Source organism: Lissotriton helveticus, chromosome 9 (genome assembly GCF_964261635.1).
Source record: "Lissotriton helveticus chromosome 9, aLisHel1.1, whole genome shotgun sequence".
Lineage (NCBI taxonomy): Eukaryota > Metazoa > Chordata > Amphibia > Caudata > Salamandridae > Lissotriton > Lissotriton helveticus.
The window spans coordinates 551,219,859-551,240,368 of NC_136070.1; the positions used below are offsets into that span (position 1 = coordinate 551,219,859).

General features: G+C 41.7%; 1 protein-coding gene across 1 annotated transcript in view; it reads right to left on the reverse strand.

The window, feature by feature from the left end:
• Positions 1 to 20,510, reverse strand: part of LOC144781543 (solute carrier family 22 member 6-A-like) — a 623,507-nt gene that overhangs the window by 482,055 nt on the left and 120,942 nt on the right. The window lies entirely within an intron of this gene.

The window sequence follows — 20,510 nt, forward strand, 5'->3', positions numbered from 1 at the left end:
AACTTTAGACCAGGATTTCACCTCTTGTCACCAACAATGCACCAAGTTTATATTCCGAATTTGAGAGATGATGATTCTTTGCTTAGACAAGTTCTTCTCCCTCCAAATTCCGATCCAAGATTCCATTACATTTGCTACATTGAGAATGTTTTTTTTATTTACACAATTTTCATTAATTTTAAAGTCAAAATCTGGAAATGCCCAAAAAGAGATTGAATATATTTTATATATACCATTCATAATGTAAATGTGTATCCATAATGCATTAATAAAAGTTTCTGTTTCGTGTGTGTATACACAAATAAACACACACAACACACACACACACACTCAGGAACCACTGACATTCACCAATAAATGTTCAGAGTGTGAACTATAATGTGCGTCCCTGCCAGGCACCGCTTATGACCTTAGACATTATATCACTCATGACGTGCTTTATAATTTCATTGATGACATCACTGATGACATCATCAAATGAGTATGAGAGTTTGTTTCACAATTATCACACTGAAAGGTATTTAGTAAGCTTCATCTGCACCAAACCATCTATACCTTTTGCACTTCTAATAAGTATGATGTTTGACAATACACTTGGCTTCCTAAAGAATCTTGGGATTTTAAAGAATGTGGAGTTTCTGTCAAGAGCTCTGCACAAAGCAAACCGCCTATTTTAGTTTGAAAGTAGAAAAATGTCATGTTGTTTGCCATGGGTATTTATTTGTGTAAGTAAGAGTGTCCTGCAGCAGTCTATATACATTAATAAAAGGTAAGTCTATTTTTTTTTTTACAGGAGATGCCAAGCGATTTTTTGTGTGATAAAAATGACTTCCCATGAGATGAAGGTACGATCAAGTTTCAGTCTTTTAATCAAATCAATATTATTCTTTATTTGATTATGCATTGTAATCATAAAAGATCAAAACATAAATTCCACATAAATACCTTAAAAACATATAGACAGTCCACCATATTGCGATCTAGTCGCTCATTCTATAAATCTTACGTACAATTTAAGAAAACCAGGCCCGCCTATCATTCAAATAATTATAAATTAGGCCCACATAATTTTATTCCAGTATAGGGCTCCTTTTAAGTATGCACTGACCATCAACATCACCACATGATCAGGTAATAGCTGCAAATGTAAAAAGGCAGATCAACATTGGATAAAACCCCTAGTTTTTCAAAGTGGTAATAAATACCATTTACGAAAAAAAGTATAACATTTACAGAACAAGACCAGGTGTATTACGGCTTGGGGCGAGCAACCGACTCAAGGACGAGTTAAAAGTGCATGGGGATCATACTGACCCGGAGGAAAACAGATCATTGTATGGATAGAACCCAAACGAAATTTTGTAAGCAATGATCTGTCCCAAGGATGTCTAGCAGCCACAAGGTACGGGCTGACGCCTGTAACAGTTTTCAGAAGCAGGTAGGATCTATTGGAGTGTTTCTCCAGTGCCCTAGCTTCCCTCACACCCATCAGTCTGTTTGAAAATCATTCCCTAAAGCGGCTCTGATCCCCCATTTTAAGAAGCTGTGGCCTGTTAACCCCTTCGGTGCTGGTGACGGAACCGCTCCGTCACCAGCGTCGGTTGAGCTGTGCTGGTGACGGAGCGGTTCCGTCATGGCCCGCCCAGCTCGATAGAACGCTCATGCGCGGCACGAATTCCGCGCCTGCGCTGAGCGTTCTATTGAGCGGGGCGGGCCGTGACGGAACCGCTCCGTCACGAGCACAGCTCAACCGACGCTCGTGACGGAGCGGCTCCGTCACGAGCATGCGGCCGCCGCGCGGCCGGGAAAATTCGTCAGCACTGCGGCGGAATAGCCGCCGCAGTGAAGCGGTTAAAAAAACATAGGTCCATGCAGTCTAGGGAGCGAGCAACGGTTTCAATATAATTTAACTACGGTATCTTGTGGCCATACATACACCCCAGACAATCCTCAATCACACTCTAATTAAAATTCAGTCTCTCATTGACCCATACTGAGATCCAGAGTAGCAATGGGGCCTGTTTAACTTGATCCTGCAGATATTACAGACCCAATTCTTCATGAATAGTAAAGGATGCACTATTTATACCCAGGCCATATACTTTTCTATAAAATCAGTCCTCTTCCTGCTGAATCACCTTGCAATTATGGTACCCCCAAATGGCTGCACTGTATGTCAGGACTGGAAGACATTTCATTCTATAAATTTGTAGTAGGGGTAGAATAGGCTTATTACCTATCAATAAGGAAAATATGAAAAGAGCGATACAGGGTTGACTAAATTTAGAGCATTGATTAGAAATTCAGGCAAGACAATTATTCTGATGGTCAAATGACACTTCCAAATATGGAAAAGGAGAAACCCTAGTAATTATTCGCCCCTTAATGTCAATAGGTCTAGTTCCTCCAACATTCCTCCCACAAACCATATAGTGAGTCTTTGAGATGTTTGTGTCCAGATCCAAGTCATCCATAAAATTGACAAACTGATCAATCAACATTTCTAGCCCATTTGCCTTTCTGACCATCACTACTGCATCATCAGCATAGAGCAGAATGGGCACATTGGCTGACTTTATCTAGGACCGGTCTACCCCGTTTTCAATCAGAAAAGAGTTCATGTTATTTATGTACTAGCAGCCCGTCCCGACGTTGTCCGGGAGCAATCAGGCTTCTGGGCCCCCGCCCGCCCCGACGTTGTCTCAGGCTTCAGGGCCCCCACCCGCCCCGACGTTGTCCGTGGGTCCCCCGGAGCGCACCCGCCACTTTCAAGGCCCCCAATGAGCCGCACACGGGCCGCTTCACCTACCTCAGCCGCCGCTCCTCCCCGCCTGTCCGCCGCTCCTCACCGCCTGTCCGCCGCTCCTCACCCCGCCTGTCCGCAGCTCCTCCCCGCTCTCATGTCCACCGCTCCTCCTCGCGCTCCTGTATGCCGCTCCTCCCCGCGCTCCTGATGTCAGCACGCACGACGCGGCCGGCGCTACTTCCAAGGGACTACTTTTTTTTAATCGTAAATATTTTAAAGAACGTATATTTTATTTTTTTATATAGCCTATGTCCATCTGCAGACCCTGACAATTACAACGATGTATCGGGTGTTTGGATTGGTGCTGTGGTTCCTGAGTGTACCCGCCTCAAAGGTTCAAAGTTCTCTCTTTATAATAGTAGTATAGATATAGATTATATATATATATATATATATATATATAGAGAGAGAGAGATATCAAAGCTCCAGGGTTACACCAAAAAACGAGTCACTTCTACGAGCGGGTGCCGTCTACACGGTGGCGTGTCCGTGAAATAAATGCAAGCTCCAGAGTTTTCTCTCCTTTCTGAGAAAAACAGACAGCACTCACGGGAACAGTAGCAAAAAGTGGGTTTAATTACGCCTTAGACAGACGCGTTTCGGGAGAAACTCCCTTCTTCCGTGTCAAACAATCGCACATTGCCGCCAACATTTTTAAACAGTAACTCACGGTCCAATGACACAAATGAGGGACTACGCTCACTCGAAATATTCATGGGCGCCATCTTCTAAATTCTAAAATACTTTACAAAGCATACAGTTTATGCCACATTGTCTGGTCTAAGTCGCGCATCGACATTGCGTCTTAAACATTATAAAACATATAGTTTTAATCTGTGTTATCTTGCCGTGGATCGGCAAAGCAACCCATGTGGGTTGCCACGTCCCTCCTCCTTCGTAGTCAATAAAAATATACATACAAACATTACTTTCTTAAACACAAAAGCTGTGAGATCAAAGGCTCCTGTATATACATCAGTTAACCTATCCATTTCATAAGATGGATATCATACACGACAGATCCCTGCCGAAATATGCAAAAATTCACAAATCATCTAACACATTATGTCAAAAAAGATATTACATCACTGCAACAGATTTCATTACTAGTTTCATGGTTCACAAGTGTATGGACAAATCCTCACCACTATTGAGCCCACCCGGTGCCTTCGTCTGCATATCCACTATATATCTCGACTCCAGTCTCCAATCTGTTATGAATAAACACTGGCATGTCCTTAAAACAGATCACATCATTGGTCCTGACATACCCCCGAGGCCCCAAATAACATTTAGGAAAGCCAGATCCATTTACAAGATGGCGCCCACGAATATTTCGAGTGAGCGTAGTCCCTCATTTGTGTCATTGGACCGTGAGTTACTGTTTAAAAATGTTGGCGCGCAATGTGCGATTGTTTGACACGGAAGAAGGGAGTTTCTCCCGAAACGCGTCTGTCTAAGGCGTAATTAAACCCACTTTTTGCTACTGTTCCCGTGAGTGCTGTCTGTTTTTCTCAGAAAGGAGAGAAAACTCTGGAGCTTGCATATATATACATATATATATATATATATATATATATATATATATATATATATAAAGTCTAAACAGGAAGCCCCAAATTAAAGCAAAGCCACACGAAGTTCAGATCAGCACGTTTATTTGCATCCATTTCACTGCTCGCTCCTTGACAGCTTTCAGAGCAATCTTTGAACATGTAAAGCCTGACGCGTTTCAGGAAATAATCCTTCAGAGGCATTGTTCACGAAGGGCTGGAAGAGCAGTTTTTGGCCACGTCTGCTCATATAATCACTGGCACCTGCCACAGTGGGCGTGGCTAAATCGCAAAGCCTTCTGTGCCTTGTAGTACGCTGGCCCTCTTCCCACAGTGGGGCCACTCAACAGTCCTTGCAATTTGAACCAAGTATTCACCAAGTGGAGTAAAGTAAAGCGCTGTAAGCCCTCAGATTGCGCTTTGCAGCAGTGAATTCGTGCTCAAGGTAGCACCACCTGCATTGGAGCTGCTCTTGTCTTTGTTCCGTCTTTGCAAGCCCCTTCTCAGAGCCTGCACAAACCCTTTGTAAGGTGGGCCTCGCTTCTCGACTGGGCAAACAGCCGATATCCATATAGTCTAAACAGGAAGCCCCAAATTAAAGCAAAGCCACACGAAGTTCAGATCAGCACGTTTATTTGCATCCATTTCACTGCTCGCTCCTTGACAGCTTTCAGAGCAATCTGCGGCCGGCGCTACTTCCAAGGGACTACTTTTTTTTAAATCGTAAATATTTTAAAGAACGTATATTTTATTTTTTTATATAGGCTATGTCCATCTGCAGACCCTGACAATTACAACGATGTATCGGGTGTTTGGATTGGTGCTGTGGTTCCTGAGTTTACCCGACTCAAAGGTTCAAAGTTCTCTCTTTATAATAGTAGTATAGATAACAAAAACAAAATTGGCACCATCATACAGCCCTGCCTTACCCCTGTGGGAGGCTAAATGATTGGGTGGACTCCGCCTCCATGCCATATCTGACACAGGAATTTACGTTCGTGTGTAAGGCTCTAAGGAAGTTGACCAGGTAGGAAGTTAGTCCTAATACACCCAGGATGTCCCAAAGCTATGACCTGTTTACCCAGTCAAAGGAGCTGCTGAGGTCCATGAATGCAAAAAAAATGGACCCCGTTTTGTCATTACGTATATATGTATCGGAAGGTTATGGTTCATGCATTGTTCCAAGGTGCCCATCCCTTCTCTAAATTCATATTGGGCAGGGCAAATAATGTCACTGGCTTGAGACCATACTTCAAAACGCTTTAAAACAATACGACCTACCACATTCACAACTGAGTTTAACAGGGAAATTGGTCTTTAGAAGGTGGGATCCTGCCTATTCCCCTTTTTAAAGACTGGGACTACAGTAGCAGATTTCCAAGGCCGGGCAAGCCTATCTGAGCCGCAACATTAAGTACATTAGTCAGAACTAAAGTCCAGATATGTGGTTCTGTCTTATATAAATCCATAGGGATCCCACCTGGCCATGGGGCTTTATTGGAGGGCTGCTGATAATAGCTGCTTGAACCTCCTCAAGATCAAACCCAATCTCAAATTGGTACAGGCCACCATCTTTATCGTTAGCTACGGGCACAACAGTATCCAGGGAAGTCGAGCCACTCAGTGAGCTGGAGAGATGGACGAACCAATGTCATCCTGAACAGCCACGTTGGGCTGCCTTCCATTGACCACTGCCCTAAAAACCCCTAGAGTCCCTGGTGGTGCAAGTAGACACCAACCATTCCCAAGAGGCCTCTTTAAGCTCAGCTTTCTGCTTCCCAATAGCTAATGTATATGTCCTTCTTGCTTCCTTAATAATATCCTGATTATGAGGTCTAATGTTGAGGGCCTCACACAGGTTGTTGCCAGCATGCCTGCAATCTTTATCCGTGCAGGCAGATCCATACAATAGAAGAGGTCTTGCTAGAGTGCTTTTTGGTTGCTAGTAACATAACAAAGAAAATTGATGTTTCATGTTGTTACTTTGTTTCTTTGTAAACATTGTGGAGTATTGTGGTGTGTATTGTCACAATCAGTCACTTGTTTATGTCTATATATGAAATATTCAAGTGTATTTGTTTTGTATGTTGAATATTGTCATTTGGTTAATGTCTCTAATTTAGGATTTTTTTCAAATACATAATTATTTCTTCAATTTAAATTGTCATTTATTTTCAGTGTTGTGCTGTTTAATCATATGTTGAAAGTCCCACCCGCAGGAGGACATAACAGATAAGTTATTAGGTGGATGAACCACTGTTCCTATACAGTACTTATCCCCAGCTTCTGCGCATTACTGGGTTACCCCATTGAGATTATCTATCTACATGAGCAGATGCTGGTCTGCGAGGGTTTGTCCTCATCAATTGAGTAAATAACTTGAATATGCAATGTCAGACAAGCTTGCCTACAGTGAAAAGTACATAGCTAGACTGATTCAAGGGCAGGACGACAGCTCCTTCCTGGGGGCTGCCGCTATCTCATTTGATAATACACTTAACGAGAAGCTGAATAAACTTGAGAAACTAGAGAAGAAGTTGGTTAGAATCAGGTTGCATAGTCACTTGCTTACCAAATATCTCCAAGCTAACATAATCCTTGTCGGTCTCCAGGTGGAAAACGAGCCTGCGATTTTTATAGATATCCCGACATTTCGTGAGAACTTTAGCTTTGTAGCAAACAACTGCTCCCTGCAATGGATGGGGCTGGGAGTAGAGATGGCCCTGGAATGCATTAAGAAACTAACTAAAGAAATTGAGGAATTAAGGAAGGAAATTCTAGACGACAGGGCCCTAACCAACGCTAAAGATGCCCTTGAGAGATTAGACAAAACCATATTTTAATTTAATACTGTCACTCAAACCAGGAAACAAGATAAGCTGGCCAGGGGCATAAGGACATACAATAAGAAAGTCACTTATCCATACACAACAGAAGAGTACTACCAACAAGATAACCACGATCACTACATAAACAGAGGCAGACCAGGTGATCGTAAGATCAAAACATTCTCAGAATCCTCATACTCCTGTGGCGGGGACAGTGACTATGAACAAGCTAGTTCTAGTTCCACCAAACAGCAAGGTTATCAAGGACCTAGTTTTCAGGGACCCAGCTATCAGGGGCCCAATTACCAAGGCACTAGCTACCAAGACCAAACCTCTGGAGCTATTATAGGGGATGCTCAATGGTCAACCCCAGAGGTGGGGCACCTATCCACGGCTGGCAGGAAGACAGAGGTCTGAATAGAGGATGGAGCAGGGGGAGGGGGAGGGGGAGAGGCAGGAAAGCGGTGAGATTTTACCCACAAGTGACACATGGGGAAATACAAACGAGGAGACAGACCTACAGGTGGTGACTGTGAACAAAGCGGTACCTACCAGTGCCTGAACGGGTGAGGCAGCTCTTGCTGTAACAACTCATGAGAGCAACCAACCCCTAGTGTTGGATGGCGGAAGAGACACTGAGCTGGGTGATCCCATTATTAACCTTTCTAAATATCAGCTGTCTCCAAAGAAATGTCCGTCCTCTCTAAGGGCTTGAGTTTTGTACCCATGACCCCAGCAAATAGTTTCAACACAAAGATTGAGTTACATAATTTTTTCAGAAAAATACATTTGCAACACTAGTTTTACAAAAATCCTAGTCATCAGATAGGGTTACCAATTTTGCTACATCAGTCCTCACACCATCCACATTCACACCTCCACTACATCTAATGTCAAGCAACATTTTTGCTTTTGAACAAGTAGTTTTGAGAGATGTTCCTAAAATTTTTGAAGGAATTAAGTATATCAAACATAACATCACTAAAAATGGAAAGGTCAGCTTCGACTCTTTAAGGCAAAATGCTGACCTAGTTATCAAGCCGGCAGACAAAGGGGGTGCCATTGTGGGACAACATAGGGAAGATTATGTTGATGAAATTGTGCTTACCTGAATCAAAAGGAACCCTGCATTCCCACAATTTACTCACTCCCTAAGGTCCAAAAAAATAAAGACAAACCACCAGGCCTGCAGATAGTAATGGGGTGTGGATCGGTTCTAGAACCCCTATGTCACTATGTAGACATATTCCTCCAACCCTGGGTACCTAAAACCAAATCTTACCTACAGGATTCAATGGAAGTCATTAATTTGATAGAATATTTACCTTTTGACAAAGAGAAGCAACTGTTAGTCATCGTAGACGTGTCCTCCCTGTACACCAGCATTCTGCAACATGAGGCTTTAGTGATAGCCCATTCCACACTGGAACAAAGGGATAGGCCCTACGTTGTACCCACAGACTTTATCGTAAGTCTCCTTGAAATACCAATGACTAGAATAAATTTTATGTTTCAGAAAGATTTTTTCAAACCAAGGGAGCAGCCATGGGGGCAGGCTTTGCGCCAGACATAGCAAATCTCTACGTGAATAAATATAAGGACAAGTTAATCTATAGTCCTGTTAATTCTTTCATAGATAATATTTTTCTACGAAAGAGACATATCAACAATGTTCTGATGATCTGTATGGCTTCAATTTTGTATGACTTTTAGTTCAGACCAGATTTATTTCCTAGACCTAACCATTATAACTGAAGCAAATGTCCTATATACCACCCTATTCAGGAAATCTCTGGAGCACAATACACTTTTGGGATATTCTAGTCATCACCCAAGGAACTTGCCAGATAATCTTCCCTATGGGTAGTTTCTCAGGTTATGCAGGAACTGTGCATGTAGGGAAGATTTCTTCACTAAATCAGACTCCCTTATAAACATACTAAGAGAACGTGGATACGCAAGGGGCCTTCTGAGAAAAGCACGCAAAAGGGCATGGTATTGACACAGGGAAACACTCAAGCAGGATAAAAAAAAACACTACTGATCGAGTAGTTTGCATCTCCACATTTGGGAAGAGGAGTAATCGGATATATAGGTACCACTGAACCACCATTCTTTGCAATGAAAAGAGGAAAAACATCAGAGACCACGTGGTTAGCTGATATCTCAAGGCGAAACCCACCACTAATATTCATACACAATTGATGCTACCACCCCTACAAGGTCATTTTAGGTGTGGACACTGCAAAGCATGTGGCATGGCGATAGAGCAGAAGCATTTCTTGTATGCTGGAAAACTATTTCTTCTCCAGCACCACATGAACTGTAACACTAAAGACGTTATATACATCAGCATGTGCCCATGCTAAAAGGTTTATGAAGGCCAAACAAAGCAAAAGGTTAAGACCAGAATCCTTCATCACTGTTCGAGGATACGCTGCAGAGTACAGGAGGCACCCTTGGTCAACCATTTTATTGAAATGCAACACCAGATTGATAGCCTAAAATGATGGGTCCTTGAGAGAATTCTACCCAATCCTATAGGTGGAGATCTGGCAGCTACACTTAACCTACACAAATGTAAGCGGATACATCTTCTCGACTGAGTCAGATAGGGTCTGAATGAAACTGAGGAAATCGCCAGACAAATCTCCTTACTCTGCACTACATGAGTTAGATCTGAGATATAGGGCCCGATGTAGGTAATAGTGAAATACCGAATTCTATAACAAATTTTACCGATTCGGTATTTAGAAATCGGTATTTCAGATGTAGGTAAGAATTCTGTAAAAAATACCAAATTCTTAATATTCGTTATTACCGAATCCGTAATTGAGAATACCTACCCATTCATTTCTATGGGCTTGGAGGCCCATAGGAATGAATGGGAAGACATTCAGTATTACCGATTTGGTATTACGGAATTGGTAATACCGGGAGGTATTTCAAGGGTGCCAGGGTGTCCAAAGGACACCCTGTTGAAATGTGCATGTGTGCACATGTGGCACACATGCGTGCCCTAAGGGCATGGATGTGTGCCACATGGCACTTCAAAAAAAGCAAGAAAGTTCTTTTTTAAAGGAATTCGGTAATTACCACCAACTTGAAGTTGGTGGCAATTACCGATTCCTTAAGGCCCAAAAGCACTCTTTTATGTGCTTTTTACATTGCATTTAAGGAATCGGTATTACCGATTCCTTTAAATGCAAGGCCAATAAGGAATCGGTATTAAGGAATCGGTATTTACGGATTCCTTATTACCGATTCCTTCCCTACATCACGAATGCCTAAATACCGGTCGGTAACTGTGAAATTTACAGAATTTCACCATTACCGACCGGTATTTGGGCCTCATGCATTGGGCCCATAGTCATCTCCTATTCAGGATGTGCCCTTCTAAGGCTTAAACTATGTGACAACATGAATGGTTACATAGCAGGGTACAATGTATATGCTCACTTAATTTGTCCAGTATACAAATAACTCTGTAAGTGTACATATGATAGGTATATTCAATGATTGCTGTAAAACTCAGTATTATTTATTGGTTATATAATGTTTTGTACTATGTTTCATCACGGCATATGTATGTGCCCACTATGAAACCTGTCCTTATGTTGAATCATTGTCTAGGATGATGTTAAATGTTGAAGTATCTTATTGCATAGAGATACCCACCTAAGATCTGTATGCAAGCACATTTACACAAGACATGGTACGCATGCATGGCATGACAGAACAAGGAGTAATTCATTACAAATGAATTGCAATCACAGCAACAACTTTTGGTCATGATGGTCTTTTGTATATACGCAAGTGGCCTCCACACCATCAATATGGCTTTGCAACGATTCAGTTATCATGATGACCATATAGGACGATTTTTACATTGTTAAATATGGTGTGTATATTCTACACCTCTGCATGATATATATGTGAATACGTTTTATGGGAATCACCTCATTCATACTTCCACGATAATCATCTCTGTGTTTCATCATTAGTCACGTTATACATAAGAACATTCGACACTTTTTTCCCACATCGAGGATCAATGGTCGTACAATTGCATTAGTATACTCGCTCATTGTCCAGACCTTTACTCGGGACCGAGGAGAGGAGCAGGAGACTCCATCGGCTTTTCCCGATGCTACTGAATGCAACTAAAAACAGAGCTCGGCTTTCTGCATTCTTGGAAAGCTTGCGTCTCTGTTTCCATAGAGACCCGTCCCGGCTGTGGATTCCGAACGTGCCTGCATGCATGCGAATGCCAGCTGCGCGTCTATTGTCTTTATCTCAGCGGTGAGGAACAGCGGCTCACTTTCTCTCTGCCGAATATTCTGAGCAGTCATGCTGGAGGTAAGTCTCTTTCTAATTTTATGTAGACAACCAAGCTTATGGGCACATCAATCAGGATTTATTAAATGTATTTTTTATACTTATTCTCACATAAATGAAACGATAACCTGTTAAGTTGGGTATATACTGACCTTGGGTAGGACCAGGTCTACGAGATCGTGTTTTTTGATAATTTAGGAGTATTAGGGCTAGATGTAGGTGGCTAAATACCGGTCGGTAACGCCGAAATTCTGTAAATTTCAGCGTTACCAACCAGTATTTAGCTATTCCTAATGTAGATAAGGAATCGGTAAATAAGGAATCGGTAAATTCTGATTCCTTAATACCGATTCCTTATTGCTCTTGCATTTAAGGAATCGGTAATACCGATTCCTTAAATGCAATGTAGGAAGCACATTAAAAAGTGCTTTTGAGCCTTAAGAAATCGGTAATTACCACCAACTTCAAGTTGTTGGTAATTACCGATTTCCTTCAAAAAAGCACTTTTTTGCTTTTTTGAAAGTGCCATGTGCACACATCCATGCTCTTAGGGCATGTATATGTGCTACATGTGCACACATGCACATTTATGGGGTGCAACAGGGTGTCCTGTGGAGACCCTGGCACCCTTGAAATACCTCCCGGTATTACTGAATCAATAATACCAAATGTCTTCACATTCATTCCTATGGGCTCCAAGCCCATAGAAATGAATGGGTAGGTATTCCTTATTACTGACTCTCAATCACCGATTCGGAAATAAGGAATATTACTGATTCAGTATTTTTACCAAATCTTTACCTACATAGGAAATACCGATTCCTTAATACCAAATTGGTAAAATTTGGTATTAAGACATCGGTATTTCTATTTTACCTACATCAGGCCCTTAGTCGCTACTTTTTCTCCGAGCTTGGTACGCCAGAGGTAAGTGTATTTAATCATTTTTATATTTCTGAACCACACAAACACATGGTGGTGATTTGGTGGGGGATATCTTACCTGGAATAGTCGGAGTGTTAGCCCCTACTCCTTTTAAAACATGGTGTGCTGAATGAGAGTATGTTTCTCGCAATTCTCATACTCACAAGCACACGGTCGGGGTGTGGTTACTATTGACTGTAGCTGTAGGAGTGATAAGCCCTACTTTTCCCAGAACGTGACGCGCCAGATTAGAATATATGTTTTTACAATTCCAGACCTCACAAGCACACGGTGGTGGTGTGTTTACTCATGACTTACCAGCATAGTTGTACATACAAATCATTTTTCAATACAGATTCACAGGGAGTCTATGTGCCCCCGAATATTGGAATACCATTTGAATACTTTAAATTTGACTCCACAAAACCATCGCTATGGCAGGTATGATCTATACCCCTTTAACCATTATCCTTTTAACCTTTTTTTTGAGAATGCCACTAACAGATACTCATATTTATAATACGATCAAGATACCTCAGAAACAATCAGGACCATTCTGGGCCAATAAACAGAACGAACCGTGCAATCCATTGTTCCTCTTTATTTATTGTAGAAGGTGAACTCACGATCCAGGCACCTTCGCTTACTTGTTTCACAACGCAAACAGTGATATCTAAAATTACCCATTTTTCTTTTCTCCTGAACAGGGCATACACAACAGTTTATTGTCCTGAAGAAGACCCCACTGTGATGTTATTGATATACACACGTTATTAGGGGTCGAAACGTCGACTTTCCAGATCTAGCATGTTTTTGCCCAACAAGATCCATACAATAGAAGAGGTCTTGCTAGGGTGCTTCTTGGTTGCTAGTAATATAATGAAAATTGATGTTTCATTTTGTTGTTTTGTTTCTTTGTAAAAATGGTGGCGTATTGTTAGACCTGGCATTTCTTGGCGTGTTTACCCCTGACTTTTTGCCTCTACCTCCTCTATTTTTGATGCCGTAATGGATTTCGTTTGACTGGTTTAGATGCTTTGGGCACTTTCCCACTACTGATCAGTGTAAAAGTGCAAGTGCTCCCTGTGTAAAGTATAATGGTAATTGGTTGTCAATGATTGGTATGTTTGCCTTACTAGTAAAGTCCCTATTAAAGTGCACTATGTGTGCCAGGGCTAATAATGCAAATGCTACTAGTGGGTCTGCGGTATAGGATAACAATGGTCCTCAAACCAATAGTTCATTAAAGTAAAATTAAATTAAAGTTCCATTTTTCATTATGAGCTTCAAATAAATCCTGCGCTCCTAGGGAGAACAATGCTTCCACAAAATTAGTATCAAAAGGAGGATGTGTAGCCACTGTCTTGGTTATGAAAACACAATAAATGTATTACAAAATCATAAATTTCAGTCAAGAACGTTATTAAAAATTGATGTTACTCCCGAGGAGGAACATGCAAAAGGAGAGAAGTGCTCAAGATAAAGTAAGTGAGTGGGAAGATAATCCCAAAAGTGGAGATGATGGAAAAATTGAGAAGTTTCGTGTGTGATTGATTCACATTATCAATCTTGAAGGCCTGGCCCAGCAGTGGTTTACATGTTCTATTTTACATTATTTCTTTACAATCACAGATTGTATTTTTGCGGCACGTAAAGCTGAAGGGGTGGGTGGGTCCTGGCGTATAGTAATATACTCATCGACGTTTCGACTCGTCTTGTGGCACATAGGGTAGTAGGACCTTGGCCTGCGAGTCTTCTTCAGGACAGGAATACGAAGGCAACCAACAAGTGGTTTGAATACCTCACCCGCATTGGAGCTGGCGGAAGTAGCAGTTCAAATTGAAGTCCCGGGGTGGTGTAGTCACTGCCCAACGACTCTTTCCACTAGAGTAATTGTACATAAAATCCGGAAGCCCCAGGGTCAATCCGTAGACAATTGAATTGTGCGGTTTCTAGATATCGTCAGCGGCAGCCGTACGTCCTCGCGAGGACTTACTGTTGCAGGGGATGCGATGTGCTGTTTTCTGCCACACGGCCTCAGTACTTACTGAGGTGTTGATGGAGATGGAGAAAATAGCACCCAGGGATAAAGTGTTAAGAATAAAGTCGCACTGAGTTGATTCTACAGCAATGAAGCAAGTGCTGGGTCGGACGTATTTCAGGCGATGTGACACAGACTTAGGTGATGCAGTGCTCAAGACTCACGCAGCAGTTGTTCTTCAGAGGCGCTGCAACAAAAAGCTGGGACCTGCGTTATTAGCTGTGGTTGTTGCATCTAGCAGGAACCACATTATGGTGAAGGCAGAAGCAGAAGCAATGCATCGATTTTCTTTTTTGTATCACCAGAACTCACCTCCAGGGGCCCACCACTAGGCAGAGTAGGACTTACAGCAGCAGAGTCTAGGTGATTGCAGGTGAAGTCTTTGATGGCAATGACACTTCTTAACAGGAGGTAAGCTCAAATCAAGCCCTTGCAGAACCTTGTAGGTAGGGTGTAGGAAGCAAGGTCCAGTCCTTTCACTCCCTTGACAGAAGCAGCATCAACTGGCCAGCATAGCAAAGCAAACAGCAACGTGGCATTCTCTCCTGACAGCAATCCAGCTCTTCTTCCAGGCAGAATGTCCTCAGTCCAGAAGTGTTCTAAGTATGTGGTGTCAGAGGTCCAGTACTTATACACATTTTAGTCTTTGAAGTGGGCAAACTTCAAATGAAAGTCGTTGTAATGAACAAGACCCTGCCTTTCCCTGCCCTGGCTCCAGATATACTACAAGGGATTGGAGACTTCTTTGTGTGAGGACTGGCACAGCTCTATTCAGGTGTCAGTTTCAGCTCCTCCCACCATTTAAGCTCAGGAAGGCCCATCAGCCTGGTGATGGGCCATCAGGATATGCAGGGCACAACTCAGCTCCCTTTGTGTGGTTGTCTAGAATGAATGCACAAATAGCCCAACTGTCATCTCCTGACCCAGATGTGTATTCAGAGGCAGGTAGAGGCACAGAATGAATAAAGTAAGAAAACACTTTCTAAAAGTGGCATTTTCTGACCTGCAATTCAAAAATCAACTTCACTAAAGATGTATTTTTAAATCCTGAGTCCAGAGACACCAAACTCCAATTTGCTATAAGCTCGAAATTGGCAGATACGATTGTAAAATGTCACAAGTTAGCTCCAATGCTAACTTATGGGAGGGGAAACAACCTTAATAATGAAATTGTAACGACAAGTGGGCTTAACAACGAATCCTAAACAACTACCTGTGGCTAAACCACGACCTCTTAAACCACTACTGGACCTGAACCACGGCCTCCCAAACCAGTCATTATATTTATATATATTTTTTGTTTTCGCTTACTATTTTATTAAATTGATTTGTAGATTTCCTTATTATATTTTATGTTTTCGTCATAATAGACTTTGTTTTAATGTACATTGTGAGAACAGTAGATGGCACTGTAGGTTTCTTTTTCAATGATGCAATGATGACCTGTGCTCCATGCGAATATTCAATGTGGGTGGTTGGGCATTGTTTAAATGTTTTAATCGAGTGTGAAACTGCTGGATTCAAGGAACCTTACCCCTAAAGGTGGTGTTTTTACATCGTTCTTAGCATGTTGATGCATGTTCATACAGTTTAAAATATACATTGTTAGTGTTTCAGGGTCTCATATTTTCCAAGGTCTATTGAAAACATTAAAATGAATGGGTTATGAACGTGACTTGCTGGTTTAAGCTCACAAGCATCCGCCTTTTTTGGCCAGCTCGCTGCCCTCACAGCAGTGCTTCCTGCTCTTGGTTTATTTTAATTTCCGCAAAATAGTCGCTACCTCGCTGGGATTTCCTAAGTCATTAGAACAAAATGCCTTGTAAGTTCAGTTTGCTGTCTGAAAAATGTTCTGTTGCACCCTCTTACGGGAGGTAGAGCATTATGGGCCAATAAACTGAACTGACTCAAAGCAAATGCTTTGAGTCAACAGAGATCATTGCCTAGTAATATAAAGGATGCTGTAGAATCAGGTTATATGACAATAGATCAACTTTCGTGGTTCAGTAAGTCGTGGTTGAATACATAGTGGTTAGGATTTTTTCGTTGTTTAGCCTTCGTGGTTTAGGCACTCGTTATTAAATTGGTAGTTGTTTAATCATACATTCCTATGGGAGAGATGGGCCTTGCTGTTGTAAAAATTACAATTAACAGTATTTCACTACTAGGACATGTAAAACACAACAGTGCATGTCCTACACTTTAAATATACTGATCCCCTGTCCAATAGGCTACCTAGGGCCTGGGCCTACCTTAGAGGTCTTTCATGTAGTAAAAGGAAAGGTTTGGGCATGGCAATTGAGTGCGCGCCCGTTCAAAATGGCAGTTTAAAACTGCACACACAGACACTGCAGTGGCAGGTCTGAGACATATTTGCAGGGTTACTTATGTGGGGGGGCACAATCATTGGTGCAGATCCACTAGTTACATTTAATTTACAGGTCCTTGGCACACATGGTGCACTGTACTGGGGACTTACTAGTAAATCAAGTATGCCAATCATGAAGAAACCAAATACCATTACATTTTAGATTGGAAGCACTTGCACTTTAGCACTGGTCAGCAGTGGTAAAGTGCCTAGAGGCCTAAAACCTGCAAAAACGAAATGCAGAAAATAGTCAAAAACAGGAGAGAAGAGCCAAAAAGACAGGGGACACAACGCCAAAAGATGAACGGTCTAACAGCCCTATATACCAAAAAATGCTAAGCAATATGCACAGAAGTGCACTGTTTGTCAACTAATAAATAAGTCAACATCAGTTAGATCGGCACATACTCCTTTCATAATATTCGACTAACTGTTCAGGATTGTGTTCTTCAACCATATTGAGGCACTCCTGACAGTCACTCGATGTAAGTACATATTGGTTGCTGTCGATTCCTGCTGTGGGTTCCTTTGAGTTTGGCAACAAAAACTGCCACTGCTCAAACATTTATAAAAGACTTGCAGCACCAAGAAGCAATGGGAGCAGTTCATATATATAATTCAGACAATTCTCCTGCATTCTCTAATAAGTCTTTTGTGGATGCTATTTTTACTCCGTGGGTATGAATACCGTACTCTGACCCTTTCAGTCCTGAAACAGACAGTGTGGTAGAGTGAGCTAATGGTATACTTTTGAATGGTATTGGATTTAATACAGGATTGCCATGGCTGCACAATTTGTTTGGGGTTTAAAGAGCACACAATAATTAACCTATTGGAGTATTAGGTGGCAGGACAGCATGTCAAAGTCTGTTTGGCATCTCAATGTATGTACCAGGTCTTGGTCTCTCTGAAGGGGTGGTGGAGTTGAAAACAGATTAATCTGACCCTGTTTCACAATTTGATTTGTTACAAAATCTTCAGAAAATAGAGAAACACTCTCCAACAAAAAGGACTCTGACATTACTAGAGCAAAAGATGCTGATGTGTGGCACGGAATGGGAGAGCTGTAAGATGCCTGCACGACTGGTAGGGATCAACTTGGTGATATGCAGATGCCAAGTCAATCTTACTGAACACACATGCTCCTGAAAAATTTGGAACAATGTCATCTATACAAGGCAGAGGGGGTGAACAATCCCGCGGGGAGGGGTAGAACTAGTTTAATGTGCCCCACAGCACATTTCTTGTGTGATGCGAGAGAGAGGGCTTGGTTTTCACATGCCACTCCAGGACTTTCAGGCTCCCAGTTTCTTAACGAAGGTTTACAAGAGGTCAAAGTAAAGTGTACATCCAGGAGGACAATGACGACACACGCTGCAGTGAGTAACACTGGGACTCTTAATGGTATGCCATCTCGTGAGTGGGGTTAGGGGAGTTCAGACAACAGCTTCTCATTATTTAAGCAAGTTATATTTACTTTCACGTTGACTCCATTTTAAACATGCTCGGGTTTCAGCTGCCACTACCCTAATAAGTTTGTGTAATGCATTAGAAATTCTGTATAAAGATTGAAGATGTGTTTTAAAAAGCAAATCCTACCATCTCTTCTTGTTTCTGCTATGATTCTTCCTTTTATATTCTTCTCTCTATTGACTTTGTAAGCATGTTATTGCTTTATATTTCCTCTTGCTTTTCTCATTCCGTGTAACTACCTGGAATGTTAAGGGTTTAAATAACCCAATTAAGACTCAAAAATGATGTGGCCTTTATTCAAGAATCTCATTTATCAGAGGCGGAAGCCTTAAAAGTTAAACGTTGTTGGGTGGGACATGTTTTCTTTTCTCCCGCAGATAATAAGAAGGGTAGTGTTTTGATTTTGTTCCACAAAAAGTTAAATGTCTCTGTTATTTCTCACGATTGTGACACTCAGGGTCGGTGGAGTATTGTTAAAGTGCATATTGACAAGATACCTATTGTGTTTTTTAATGTTTATGCCCCTACAGGTTTTGATAAGGTGTTTTGGCCATCTATCTCTGAAAGACTCTCCACCCTCACTGATGAATACATCATTTTAGGTGGCGACTGCAATCAAATTCTTGATCCTATTCTAGATCGACACTCCAAAGTTAAATTCTCTACCTCTAAGATGCACTCTCAGTTCACCAAGGCCATTCACAACAATGCTTTGCTAGACATTTGGAGATTATGCCATCCTTATCTTAGGGAATTTAGTTTTTACTCCCCTGCGCATCAATCTCAATCACGCATTGATTATCTTTTTCTTAGCAAATCCTTAACCCAACATGCTGTTCACCCTGACATTGGTTCTATTTCGATATCTGACCATGCCCCTGTACTCGTTGACATTGACCTCATTCCTTTCTCCCCTCACTCAGTCAGATGGAGGTTTAGCAACTCACTACTCCTTGACCCTATTTTTTGTACAGAATTCTCTTAATTTGCATCTGAATTCTTCCTGCTCAATCACACCCCTGACTCCTCTTTTGTTATGGGATTCTTTTAAGGCGGCTTCCCGAGGTTTTATTATTAATTTTGTTTCCCGCAAGAAAAAAGCCAAAGAGGCCAAGTCATCCCTTCTACTGACTAAAATTAAGCAGCTAGAAGTTGCTTACCACTCCTAGAATTCTGAGGCATCTCTTAAAGACCTCATTGAGGCCAAAATTTCTTTTAATAAATTTACTACCGATGCCGCTTCCAATTTGTTATTGAAATGTAATGCGCGTTACTATGGTGATCAAAACAAAATGGGGAAATTGCTTGCTAACTATTTAAAAATTCGTAAAGAACGATCGAGAATTGAATCAATTAAATCATCAACTGGTGCATCCCTGTTTAAGGACAAAGACATCCTTAATTAATTTATGCTTTTTTACAGGAATTTATACACTCCAGAAACTGTCCCCACTTCTGATGCTATTCTTTCCTATTTCCAGTCTCTCACCCCTCCCCCTGCGGCTCTTGTGGATTTCGTGTCTTTAGAGGCTGATATTTCTCTGTCTGAGATCGCTCACGTGGTTTCCAAACTCCGCCATGGCAAAGCCCCAGGCCCGGATGAGTTCACTATTGAGTTTTATAGTCCTTTCGCCTCATTTCTTTTGTCAAAACTTCTCCTTTTATTTCAAACCTTCCTAGCCTCTGGTCTCTTGAGTGGCTCTTTTCAGCAGGCCTTAATCTGCTTAATTCCCAAAGACGACAAAGATCATTCTCTTTGTAAAAATGACCGTCCTATTTCTTTGGTAAACACCGATTACAAGATCTTGGCCAAAATCCTAGCTCTTCGATTGGATCCTTTGCTGCCCGATTTACTTGGTCAAGAACAATCTGGCTTTGTAAAGGGTCGCTTATCGTCCGATAACTCCAGGGTCTTTTTCAACGTTCTCAGCAAAGCTTCTTCTCTCGATCTCCCCTCGGCCACTATTTCTCTTGACGCGGAGAAGGCTTTTGATAGAATTGGTTGGGATTTTATGTTTCAGGCTCTCTCTTGGGCAGGTTTTCTTCCCAAATTCATTTCCTTTATCTCTTTACTTTACTCTAGCCCCCAGGCTTCAATTTTTGTCAATGGTGCAATATCAGATTATTCTCATCTTCAAAGGGGCGTTCGGCAGGGCTGTCCTCTCTCCCCTCTGTTATT